This window comes from Mustela nigripes, chromosome 4, assembly GCF_022355385.1.
Source record: "Mustela nigripes isolate SB6536 chromosome 4, MUSNIG.SB6536, whole genome shotgun sequence".
Taxonomy (NCBI): domain Eukaryota; kingdom Metazoa; phylum Chordata; class Mammalia; order Carnivora; family Mustelidae; genus Mustela; species Mustela nigripes.
This window is the reverse complement of record NC_081560.1, coordinates 68,160,649-68,172,925: the sequence shown is the minus strand read 5'-3', so window position 1 is coordinate 68,172,925 and position 12,277 is coordinate 68,160,649. Positions and strand designations below refer to the sequence as shown.

The 12,277-nt window shown below is 41.9% G+C and overlaps 1 protein-coding gene across 4 annotated transcripts in view; it reads left to right on the top strand.

Annotated features, from left to right (window-relative positions):
- Nucleotides 1–12,277, top strand: part of DYNC1I1 (dynein cytoplasmic 1 intermediate chain 1) — a 298,287-nt gene that overhangs the window by 18,856 nt on the left and 267,154 nt on the right. The window lies entirely within an intron of this gene.

Here is a 12,277-nt window from a genome sequence, read left to right as displayed (position 1 = left end):
TGAAGATTTGCCTCTTACCAGCTATTTTAAAGATCAGCCCCACAGGTTACCTGAGAGTTGTTTATTTTTAGACATCTTCACTCCTCATCTTTGCAACTCAGAGAAACAGCTTCAAGTGCAAGAAGGCTGTGTTCTAGAGCACTGATGCATTTACATCACTGTTCAAAAGAACACCCAGCTGTCACTATGACTATTTATCCTTAAGGCATTTTGGGCAGTAGATTCTAAGTTTCTGAATTTGTTGGTTGAGATAAACAACAGAGTCTGTCAATTATAAATAGAATGGATTTTTGGTAAATAATCCTTTCAGGCTCAGAAAACCGAGATTAACAATGTAAACTAGGCAGGACACAGTTACATCAGTGTGTGTATAATGGTAGTGATTTAGGAGAAAAGATAGTTCAGTGGATCAGGCAATGTTAGGCTCATGTGTTCATTGCACGTTTTTACTAGTGGGTGGCAAGTTAATTCCCACCCCCTTTCCATGGGAATAGAAATTGGTTGCATAATTAGGGAGAACTTCTGAGTTTGGTCATTTAAAAGCTTAGTGCACTGACACAATTTAATGATGATTAGGAAATTCCTGATAGCAAAATCACAGATTTTTTAAAAAGATTTATTTATTTGAGAGAGAGAGAGAGACAGCATGAGTGGTGGGAAGGGATGGAGGGAGAGGGAGATGCAAGCTCCCTACTATGCAGGGAGCCAGATTCTAGGCTCCATCCCAGGACCCTGAAATCATGACCTGAGCTGAAGGCTGATGCTTAACCGACTGAGTCACCCGACCTGAGTCTCATTCTATCTAATGGTTGTTTAGCAGTTTGAGAGCTATTTCCTGGGCACTCACTGCCTGGCACTAGAAATACAGGCATAGATTAGACATGACCTGTCCTTTTGAGGGGCTTTCTGTGTAGCAGGAGGAGAAAATCCCATAAACAGGACTTAACCAGGCAGTGAGGCACATGTTCCAGCAGACCATGAACAAGGTGCTCTGGGGCCACCAGCAAGGAGTCCTGGGCCTTGGCTTAAAGCCACCGGAGGCCTTCCTGGGGGGAATGTGATTGAGCTGAGACAGACGGATAAATAGGAATCATCAGGTAATGAATGGTGAGAAGAGCATTTCTGGAATTTGTAAAGGTACAAAGGAAGGAAACAGCTTGATATATACCAGTAAAATGTGAACCAAGAAGTAGAGGGCTATGTGGACAGAGAGATGGGCAAAAAGAGCATCTTCGGTGCAAGGTAGAGAGTTGGGACATGTTCTGCATTTTCTTTAAAGTTTTTATTTATTTATTTGACAGAGAGACACAGAGAGAGAGGGAACACAGGCAGGGGAAGTGGGAGAGGGAGAAGTAAGCTTCCTGCAGAGCAGGGAGCACAGTGTGGGGCTTGATCCCAGGACTCCCTGGGATCATGACCTGAGCCAATGGCAGATGCTTGATCACTGAGCCACCCAGGTGCCGTGTTTTGCATCTTTGAAGGAAGTCATCAAAGTGTTTTAGTCAAGGGAGTACAGTCGTCAGATCTGAGCAACAGGAGAGTCCCCCTGACAGAGGGTGGAGGACGCGGAGAGCATCAGGGAGTAAGGCTAGTATGGGGGCAGGAAGATCAGAGAGAAGGGCACTGTGGTTGTCAGATGAGCCCCATGAAGACTGATATTGGGCAGCATGAATAGACATGGATAGGCAAAGATAGGCTTAGAAATAGTAGGTGGCGAAATTGGGAGGCCTGGGGGAGACTGTGAGAATGTGGTGATTGAGGATTTCAGGGCTGATCAAGGAGAAGGCAGGACCATGAGGGGGCAGCATTGCACAACACACTTCATTGGATGGCACTTGGACAGTATGGCATAGCAGGAGACTTTCTAGACCCTGAAGGGTGGCTTCACTACCCACAAAGGAAAGAGGGAATGTGTCTAGGTGGGAAATCTCGGGGCGGGGGCTGGCTATCTATAGCTAGCAGTTATTGGGTGACGTTTTGCTGGATAGGCAAATCAGGTGGGCTCTAAATGGCTAAAATATGCTTATCTGAGCTATGCATAAAGCAACTGGATATATCAGAGTTTGTGTTTGGTGCCATAGGGTGTTGAGCTGATGGTTCTAGCTTGATGTGAAGAAGTAAAGAGTGTAGGGAACAAAACATGGGGGACGTCTTTAACCGTTTACATAACAGCAACTGTTTGTTCAATGCCCATTAGGTGTCCAAGATGAGGCCGAGGAGCCACTGGGCAGGTTTCCAAGGAAGATGACATCATGGTGTATGGAGAAGTTGCCCCTTTCCATGTGGTCCCCAAAGTGCCCCTTTAGGTAGACAAGCTCCTTTCTGTTTGCTCTGAAGTGCTTTTGAACTTCTAGGAGCCCAGATATGTAGTCTTAAATAAAGAACAGTAGGGGTAGCCTTTTTTATTTGGGTTCTTTACCTGACCTCTGGCCTAAGCAGGCAGTACGTCTTTCGCATCTATCTCCACCTGACATTGGGTGCTTCTGCAAGGCTCTGTGCACTGCCTCACTTCTTAATTCACTCTAGTTTCCCTCCCCATACTCCCCGGAGGGCTCTCATCTCCTTTCTTCTGATTCTCTTTCCGGGTTCCTTTTCTGTCCTAATTCTTAGTGACAAAACACTGCCCTCTGGTTGTCCAAACTGTCCCATCTTTAGTTTCGTACTCTTTGAAGGATGCTACTTGAGATGCGTACTTCCTAAGGACTCTCGTCTTCGCCTGATATTAACTCCCAAGATAAGCTATGATGTGAATGGCTGATTCCCTTAATTGAGGAATGATTCTTTTAACAAAGAGAAGATTGTTGAGTCTCTCAATTGGTGGAATGCACTGTCGGGGTCAGAAATAACTCAAAATTTCCCAGAACTTTTTGGCCAAGATATCAATGGGTTTTGAGGCCTGTGAGTTCTGAGAGCTCTCATCTCTACTCTGTTAACTAGATGAGAGGGCAGATACCCTCTGGATTGATTTTTCTCTCTAGCATAATGGGCCTCTGTGCGGAGGGCTTGAGAGTCTCTTCTGTGTAATGTGCCGCGATTGCCGGTGCCTGATTTACAGCTTCAGCAGGACGATTGGGGGAGCTCAGAATCCTGCAATAGGGAAAGTGCACCAGAGATAATATGCAGACACAACAATCTTAAATATAGCTCACAGATCCAACAGGAGCGATACGAGAAGCTTAATTTAGAAATATGGCCTGATTTTCCAGTCAAGAATTAATCCAATGTGAGTAAAATTGCAAAGAGAAGAGCCCAGAAAAATCAGCATAGGTATTTAACTATATGTATGTACGGAGATTTTTATCCTGCCCCCGATCAAAAACAGTAGTTCTCTATTGACAGAAATAAATCCTTTGTACGTGGATGAAACTCTTGCAGTCTTGGGGCTACCCAGTATTGGCTTTGGAGGTGTATTTGGGAATTTCAGAGGCAAAGCCTTTTCTCCCGGTCAGCTCTCCCATGCAATTTACATTTGATACCACCAGGTGGTGGTAGAGAGTGACTGCAAGGTTGGACTGATCAGGTGCTACCATAAAAGCCTTCTGTTTAAGAAGAGCTTCCTTTTGACTAAAATGGGTAAAATCTTGAATAAGTAAACACCAAAAGAGAAGCATTATTTGGCAAAAGTATTCAAGAATAAGGAGCTCTGGTATTTCCAGCTCTGATTTGTCCACTTAATGGTAGTGACCTTAGATAGCTGCATCTCACTTTCCCTATTTATGGGTAAAATACTAGTTCTGGATCATATAACCTTTGAAGTTCTTGTCCTGAAACAAATATGTAAAATTGTAATCGTTAAAAAAGCAAAATTAAAAGAACGAACGAATTTAAGGCTTTTCACACAACAGGGAAGTCTACATTTTCTTAGCGACCATTAAGCTTACCTTCTAGCCGGGCTAAGGCCCATGAATTTGTGCATGTAGCGAGGGGAGGGGGTGAATGAGGAGTGAGAGAGGGCCTCCCAGTTTCTCCTCCGTATCAATGACCTGGCTTAAGCAAGTCAGAAATGAGAAATCTTTTCTATATAGTTATGGAGCCTTTCCCCCTAGCCTTCTGTAGGAGCCTTCCTCCTAAAGCCCTCTGCTTAGGGTCTTTACAGCAACACTTAGCAACATTTCCTTTCAGTCTCTAGAGGCTTTAGAATCAACTCCAGCTTATCAGAAGCGGGTAAGGCAAGGTGTGGTCTGAGACTCCCTGGGGATCCCAAGATGTGTTCGGGACTCCGTGAGGTCAAAACTATTTTCACAAAATGTTATTTTTCTTTGTCTTTTTTGCCGTATTGACGTTTGCAGGAATGGTGTGAAAGTAACAGCAGGTGACCCTGCTGATACCTTAGTAGGAATTGAGACAGTGACGCCACGCTGTACCAGTACCGGCTTCAGACTCTCCTGCCACACGCTCGCAGTTTAAACAAACAAGAATGTCCCTCATGAAGCAGAAACAAAAATGTTAGTTATATTAAATCTCCACCCTTGAGTGCAGTCCTTACTGTGTGATCGATGGGAACACAGAAGTCACTTCTGCTGCCTTCCAAAGCTCAGTGGTTGTCTCGAGATGGGATTTGTGCAACAGTGTGAGTTACGAGCTACACTAGCTGCGTTTTTTCCTGAAGCACTATGTTTACCTGAAGGAACAATTCACAAACTATGATTATTCAGAATTGGGTATTTGGCAGCAACTTTACCAACAATCAATGGCATGAGCTTGTCACGTCAAGAATGTAACTGGCAGTATTTGTAGCTAATGACAAAATTTGAGCTTTCATGCAAAACTTGGAATTTTGGAAAATTTGTGTCTGCCACCATGACAACTTGGCTGTTCCTAGAGACTTTTCTGAAGAGTTTGGTAGTGGCATTGCCAAGTTTGATTTGGGGGATATTGTACAATTAAATGTGCCAACATTTGAGAAGTCTGCATAATTTTCTAAATAATTTTCTAGATAACAAATGCATAATGTCATAACATCATACATGAATAAAAGATTCATTCAATGTTTAAGATAGACCAATAAATTTCAATGTAACAGAGTATAAAAAGTTCATTGATTGATGTCATTGCATATTCACATGGCAACTTTAAGAAACTGACATTTGTTAAATTTTGGTGTAATACTGAAGAATATCCAGAATTACTTTAGGAGGCTATTTAAACACTCTTCCTTTTTTGGAATACGTATTTATGTGAGATCAGATTTTCTTTACAAGAACAATAGTATGTCACAATAGACTGAATGCAGAAGCCACTGTAAGTATCCAGTTGACTTCTATTAAGCTACATAGTAAAGATATATGTGAAAATGTATTATACTATTCTTACTATTTTTTTTTTTTTTGCCTTGGAAAGTATGGCTATTTCTTCATGAAAATTTTATGTTACTAAATAACAAGTTTAATGTTGTTATTTTAAAATGAATTATTAAATATTTCCAGTTTTATTGGCTTTAATTTTTAACATGGTTAGCGTTGTTAGAGGTAGCCCATATAAACAAAAGCTCTTTGAGGTCACTGAGGAGGAAGGGCATCATAGGATACTGAGACCAAAGTGTTTGCAAACTGCTCATCTGTGGTGCCAGTAGACCAGGCCTAGGCATCTGTCTACTATGAAGTGGATTTTATGAAAGTTTTGTTTTTACAGTGTGCTAATGGCTGTGAAAATTTAGCAAATAACCCTCCCACATCTTCCACCAGTCAACCCCCTCTTGATACTTACACAACCGTCCTTTTACAGAAGGTGAGGCATCGCTGTAAAAATGGACAAATGGCTGTGATCCGTAGCATCCCTTGGCCACGTATCCAAGCGGAAGAAGGCGGCTGTATTTTATGAAAAGCCAGGCAGGTGAAACAAGGTTGTGCAAGATCAAATTTCGTATGCATACCTACTGGCAGATGAGAAGTTCAATGGCTCATAGTAAAGAGCTGACAGGAGCAATTGTTTCCAGGCAGAAAAAGAGAACTTGTTTCTGGGTATTTTTTTCAATGAGTCTGGCAACAGCTGGGCAATGATTTAAACCTCTTAGGATTCTGACTTAAAGCTTAAAAATACATTTGCATATGCCAGCATTAGAAATGGAATCTCAAACTGCTGCCAACGTAGACAACCGAAAGGAAATAGAGGTCTATAGTGTTCAAAAGCTAAGCCTTGGGAGGGTCTATTACTTGGCAGCTGTGTAAACAGAACTAAACCCTTCGCTCCTCCTCTGTTAGATACTTGATTCTGAACAGGACTAAGCCATCTCACGATGGAATGTGCCAAAGGGAAAATGTAGGCTGTGAGTCTCATTGGGTTCAAGAAATGCTGAAAATCTTTTTTTATGGCTGTGTGTGCACATAAGAAGTGTGAAGGAAGGCGCCCGGGTAGCTCAGTTGGTTGAGTGACTGCCTTCTGCTCAGGCCGCGATCCTGGAGTCCCGGGATCGAGTCCCGCATTGGGCTCCCTCCGATCCTCTCCCTTCTCATGTTCTCTCTCTCCCTCTCTGTCCCTCTCAGGTAAATAAATAAAATCTTAAAATAATAATAATAATAATAAGTGTGAAGGAGATGCTAGGTTAACTGGAAAGACAAGGAGAACTGGGAAAATGACTTCTGGGGGCACCAAGGGGTTCAGCCAGTTAAGCATAAGACTCTTGGTTTCGGCTGAGGTGTGTGATCTCATGGGTCATGAGATCGAATCCCGCATTGGGCTCTACACTCAGCGGCAATTTTGCTTGAAGATTCTCTCCCTCTGTCCCTACCCCCACTCAAATAAATAAATAAACAGATCTTTGAAAAAGTACCTATTTCATTTTTCTCTTCCTCAGTGTCCACGTTTTTCTCTCTCATGTCTTCCCCCTTCCTTCCTCTCCACAGCTTTTCCTCCATTGAGACTTAGGCCCATGAGGCATTTCTATGATGGAAGAGCAGGAGTGACCTTCCCTGCACTTAAGTTCATTAGAGAGCGAACCGTGTGTCCATATGCCTTTCCGTCCTCTGGGGAAAGCTGGGCACATAGGGGAGGATGCTTACCTGGACAGCTAGATATGTAACTGCTATGTTCAACAGAAAAATTGAGAAGAGTTTTACTACTACTAGATTAAATGACTACATTTAATTAAAAAACATTTTTTTAAAAATTTGAGTAACATTTCTTTAACCACGTACCTTCCATTTTATAATCCATTACATTGAGAAGCGCCTTCTATTTGCTCGGAAGTGCCTTAGACTGTCTTGGAGCACAGACTGGGTGTTCTCATTCTGATTATATTGCTACTAAATCAATTGCATGCTCTACCTTTAGTGTATTTCTCACTGTAATGCTTATTGAATGATGTCAGTGACTGTTGAATGAGAACTTTGGTTATTGAATGAGGATGGACTTAGCGATGGGGGAAAGAGTTGACAGGATTAAAAAAAAGGTAATAACAATAATAGTAGAAAAAGAAGAGGAGGAGGAAAAAAAAGGGAAGTAGAGAAGGGGGAGGAAGAAGAGGAGAAACAGCTTTCTGTTTCTAAATCTGAAGATCTAACTACTTGGATTCATTTGCCAGGCATCATTGTAAGCTTTTAACTTGCATTGATTCATTTACTTGGATCAAATGGCCATTTACTTGGATCAGAGATGGGCTGAAGCAAAAGTTATGAGAACTGAGACATTTGGTGGAGGTGAGTTATCATGAAGCAAGGGAATAAAGAGTAAACCAGGGTTAAGGGAACTGGGTTAGCTACAAATATTTTATGCCACAAACACGCTTCTATTTAGATTACTTTGAATTTCTCCATCTAATTTGTTGAACTACTCCTAATATTTCCACTGCAATCCATGATTTATATTTTGAATCAAAAGTAGAGATTTTCCCCAAATTGTATAGCTTGTCCTCATTAGTCTTGTGTTTGTTTACGAGACCTGTTTTCTAAAACAGTATAAACGTTAGATGTCGATGTTTTAATCTTGGACAATGTGATGTTACAAAGGAGTTGTTTTTCTTCTGTTGTTGTTCAGTTCAGTCATCTTCCTATGTCCTTAAACCTTATTAAGCATTTGTTATTTCATTTTCCTCTCTGTGGTTTTTTGTTTTATTTTTTGCCATTTCCCTTAGAATATTAGTCTTTGTTATTGGTTTCTAAGAGATCATTTATGCCTGAGGATGTTAACCATTTGTCATGCCTTGCAAATGAAGTACCATGGTTTCTTGCCAACATTTTAGTGTGATGTTTTACTTTTTGGTTGCACAGACGTTGTGTATTGAAATATAATAATGTTCTGCATTTAAAAAAAAAAAAAAAAAAGGAAATCCGAAGTAGGGAAATGAAATTTGACCAAAAAAAAAAAAAAAATTATAGGGGTTGAGGATTTGTGTATGGAGCTCAGAGGAATAGAGTAGCTGATTTGAACTTTTGGATCTCTCTGGTTGTGGTGGGACAGATAACCTGGGGGAAAAGAAAAGAAAGAAAAGTGGTGAAATGGAATTGCACACAGTGATAGAAGAGCTGGAGAATTTGCAGGAGACTGAGGGTTGCGATGCAGAGGTGGAAGGAGCTATGAAGCATGGGTTGGGTAAGAGAGTGTAGGCAAGGGGAATGTCACCAACGGAAAACACCTTTGGAATATCGAACCCTGTGATGAGAAGGGCTGAGCAGACATCATAAAGGTGCATCATCTGACCTCGGAATGGATGTAGTTGCCGAGGCTGAGCTGTAATTGGCCCTAAGCCAGGACGGAGTTAAGCTGTAGTTGGCTGGTGGGTGGCAGACGGGCTTGATGATCAGACAGGGAGGAGACTCACATACACCCAGAGGTGGGTTTGATTTCTCTACTTGACCCCTTGCCAGCTTGAGATGAAAGAAGCCAGCTCTTGTGCGCATGAAGTAAGTGAGCAACAATTAGCAGCTGGCTGCTCTGGCTCTTATTTTCTTAAACTGAGAGCGTTGGGATTGCCTTTGCAATGACCTGCATTCGCCACAGGAAGCCCTATAACTCACATCACCCGTGCTTTGCTCTGCAATTTACCTTGCTTGATGTGCAGGGAGATTGAGTGAGTCAGAGCGGCAAGTCCCCCCCTGGAAGGCCTGTGGAGCTCAGCGCTGACACTGCATTTCGTGTCCCTGTTGCAGCCATTTCCTACGTGTGAAGGCCCATTCATTGACCCTAATGTGGACTTTCCAAACCCCTTGCGAGGTGTTCTCTTGAGGTTTCTTATTCTCCTAGGTGTTGATGCGAAGTGTCTATTTTGAAGTAGATCCAAAAAATCTGTCAGTGAAAGGTACTCTCTAGCTGTCTTTTGCCACTGTGGCTCTACAGCTTCTAAAAAGTGAAGTGTGTTATTTGAAACATCACTACCTCATATTTTTTTAAAAGTTCCCCTTGGTGTTTTTGTTGTTTATTTAAAAAATTTTGGTTCTGTGGCTGGTAACACCAACTGAAATGACCAACGTTCAGACACATTTATTAGTTGTAAGAAGAACTTTGCCTCTGCAGAAATGTACGGAAAATCTATATTATTTCCTACTCGTGAATGAAGTTTTACTACAAAACCATGACAAATATACGATGTTGTAATTACATGGTTTGTTCCTTCATGAGCATAGTGGATAGCTGGTGTTGTGACAGGCCTTTTTGGTGGACCAGAGGAAGGCCAATGAGTTTTCTCTGAGAAGTTTCCACTGGCTGAGGCTAGCACCAAATGACACACCTATGCTGTAGATGTGATTGGACATTTCATGTCTGACATTTCTGACAGCCAAAAAAAACCAGTCAAAAATGAAATGCAAATCTTCCCACAGGGGAAGAAAGAGAAGCTGTCACTTCTCAGGCGGCTTCTGGAATTAGGTTCTAATTTTCTCCTGCCGGGATTTTTGCCCACTGGTGTTAAAAATTATTGGCAAATAATATTTTAGTGACCAACTTGACTTTTATCAGCTCCACAGTTTCTCTTGGAAAAAAAAAAAAATCTGAAGATCTAAGTACTTGGATTCATCTTCTTCCACGTCAGCCATCAACCGGAGCCGGACAGAACTGCCTCCTTCAGGCAGGTGCTTCCTCTAGGGCTGCCCTTCGTCCTGACTTTGCTTCTTCATGTGGTCTGCCCGGCTCCCGCAGGACCCAGAGTGTGTGACTCAGATTTCAACTTGGTAGGCGGATGACTCAGAACTCTGCGCCCCAGTTCCAGTTCCCATCCAGCTTCTCTTCCCATCTATAGTATTTTATCTATGTTTTCTTCCTGCCCAGAAACTCCGCTGACACCCAAATTACAGCCTGCTACATGTTGTTTCATGATTTCCTTCTTGCCTCCTCTTCCCAACTCCACTGTGATCCTCCTTGGCTCTTTCAAAGGGGAGTTGTTACTGAATCTTCCTCGTTGGCTTCCATACCCAAAGGCTACCAAGAGCTACTTCTTCCTTCTCCGTGCGCTTTCATCCGCCCACCCTCCCCCCACTCTGCCTCTCCCTCCGCCTGCCGCCATCCCAGTGCAGGTGCAGTCGCTCCAGACTGATGTTGGCACCAGCCTCCCAGCAGCTTGCCTTAGTTCCAGTTTCTGCTCCTGTCTGTTTCCCAGACAGGGACAAGAATAGGCATAAGCAAATTCCATCTTTATTTTGTCACTTTCCCATTCAGAAAGCTGCAGCGATTTCCCATCTCTCATGACGCCAAATGGAATTTACGTTTCTGTTTTCCCAAGGCTTCCCCTGTTGTCCCACATACCCATTCTTACCAACCTAAGTGTATATTTTTCTGGGCTTGGATTCATCCACGTCTCTTTGCTGGCTGGTTCCCATGCTATAGGTCTTAGCCTATCTGTATCTTCCCTTCTTTGCTAGTTCCGACCTCCTGTGATATCCAGCCCATATTCTACCTCCTCCTCAAAGCATACTCTTGCTCATTCTAGTAGATCTTAATTACTCCTTTGCTTTGCATTCTGCCTAAACTTGTGCATTGGGGTCAGCAGAATGGATTGACTCTGCTGCCTTAGGTCTTGCTGAGCCTCCATTATCCAAATTGCAAACAAGGCATTAATCAAAATACTGGTCCCCTTGGATTGTTCTGATTAAATGTGATAATAAGATAAAAATGCCTAGCACTTAGCAATCCATAAGCCAGTATCGCAGAGAACATCTCCAGCTGCACCACATGCCTACGAAGTTGAATTATGTAGTCCTTGAAGGAGACAATCTGGTTTTGCTCATCTTTGTACTCTGATGTCTTATAAAGTGCTGAACACGTATTAGTTATTCAATAATTTTTGTTGAAAAATGAAGATAGGATGTGATCATGAATTGATTACAAAGATTGATTATCGTGATTACTACTGGTGTATATCATAAGTCTTTGCCGTCACACTGTGAGTAGGAATATGTATAGTAGTTAGCACAGTATGTTTCTCAGCTGTGTGTGTTCCTTGGGAAGTGTGTCTTAGGGTGACTACAGGTTTTCAATTACCTACCTTCTAGAGGCAGTGGCAGGAAGTTTGAAGCATTTTTTGCTGTTTTGTATTCTTTGTGTTTTTTTTGCCTTTCATTGCTCTGTCATCTACTGAGGGATTCATTATATATTCATCATAGCTGCATATAAATAATATGGAAATTAATACTCATGACATTTACGGATGTGTGTGTGTGTGTGTGTGTGTGTGTGTGTTTTCTTTATTTTAGGAATTTGGGTCAGAGAGGGTTTCTTCATTTCTCAGTGCTTCCCTTTTCTTAGTTTCCAATTCAGAGCACAAAAGAAACAAATATAATCATTGGCAATTTGGTGAGTCTTTTCCAAACTCATTTTACTTGCAAATATTTCTGGCACCCTCACCACCGGCTTCACCATCCCCATTAACGTTAAAATTAAATTTCATCCAGATAAATTCCCCAAGAACTTGCCATGGTGTTAGCTACTGTTTCCTGTGTTCATAAACATTTTTGGGCCGTGGAAAGTGCCAGGATAAGTATAATCACATTCAGTATGCAAATCAAGCTTTTATAGAAATAGGATTGTATTGGAGATGAAATTAATTGTGACAGTTCAGGAGGAATTTTACAGAAAAAGAAGATTAACACGTTAGGTCTTTAGCGGCTGTCTTCCCTGATGCATATAATGTTAGGCGAAATGAAATCTCTGTGCCCCGGCTCAGTGGAGACATGGTTATTGAGTCCATAGATATTTGAGCAGGACACATCTCTAAGGGTTCATGACAGCCTGTTTTCTTTTCTCAGTGTGGGGATGAATTGGTTCATTTTCATCTGAATTGGAAGTCATGGTGAAGGTGCTTTTTTGATTCTCTTGTTTTTTTTAATTTGTTAAACTTGTACAGAAAATGTCT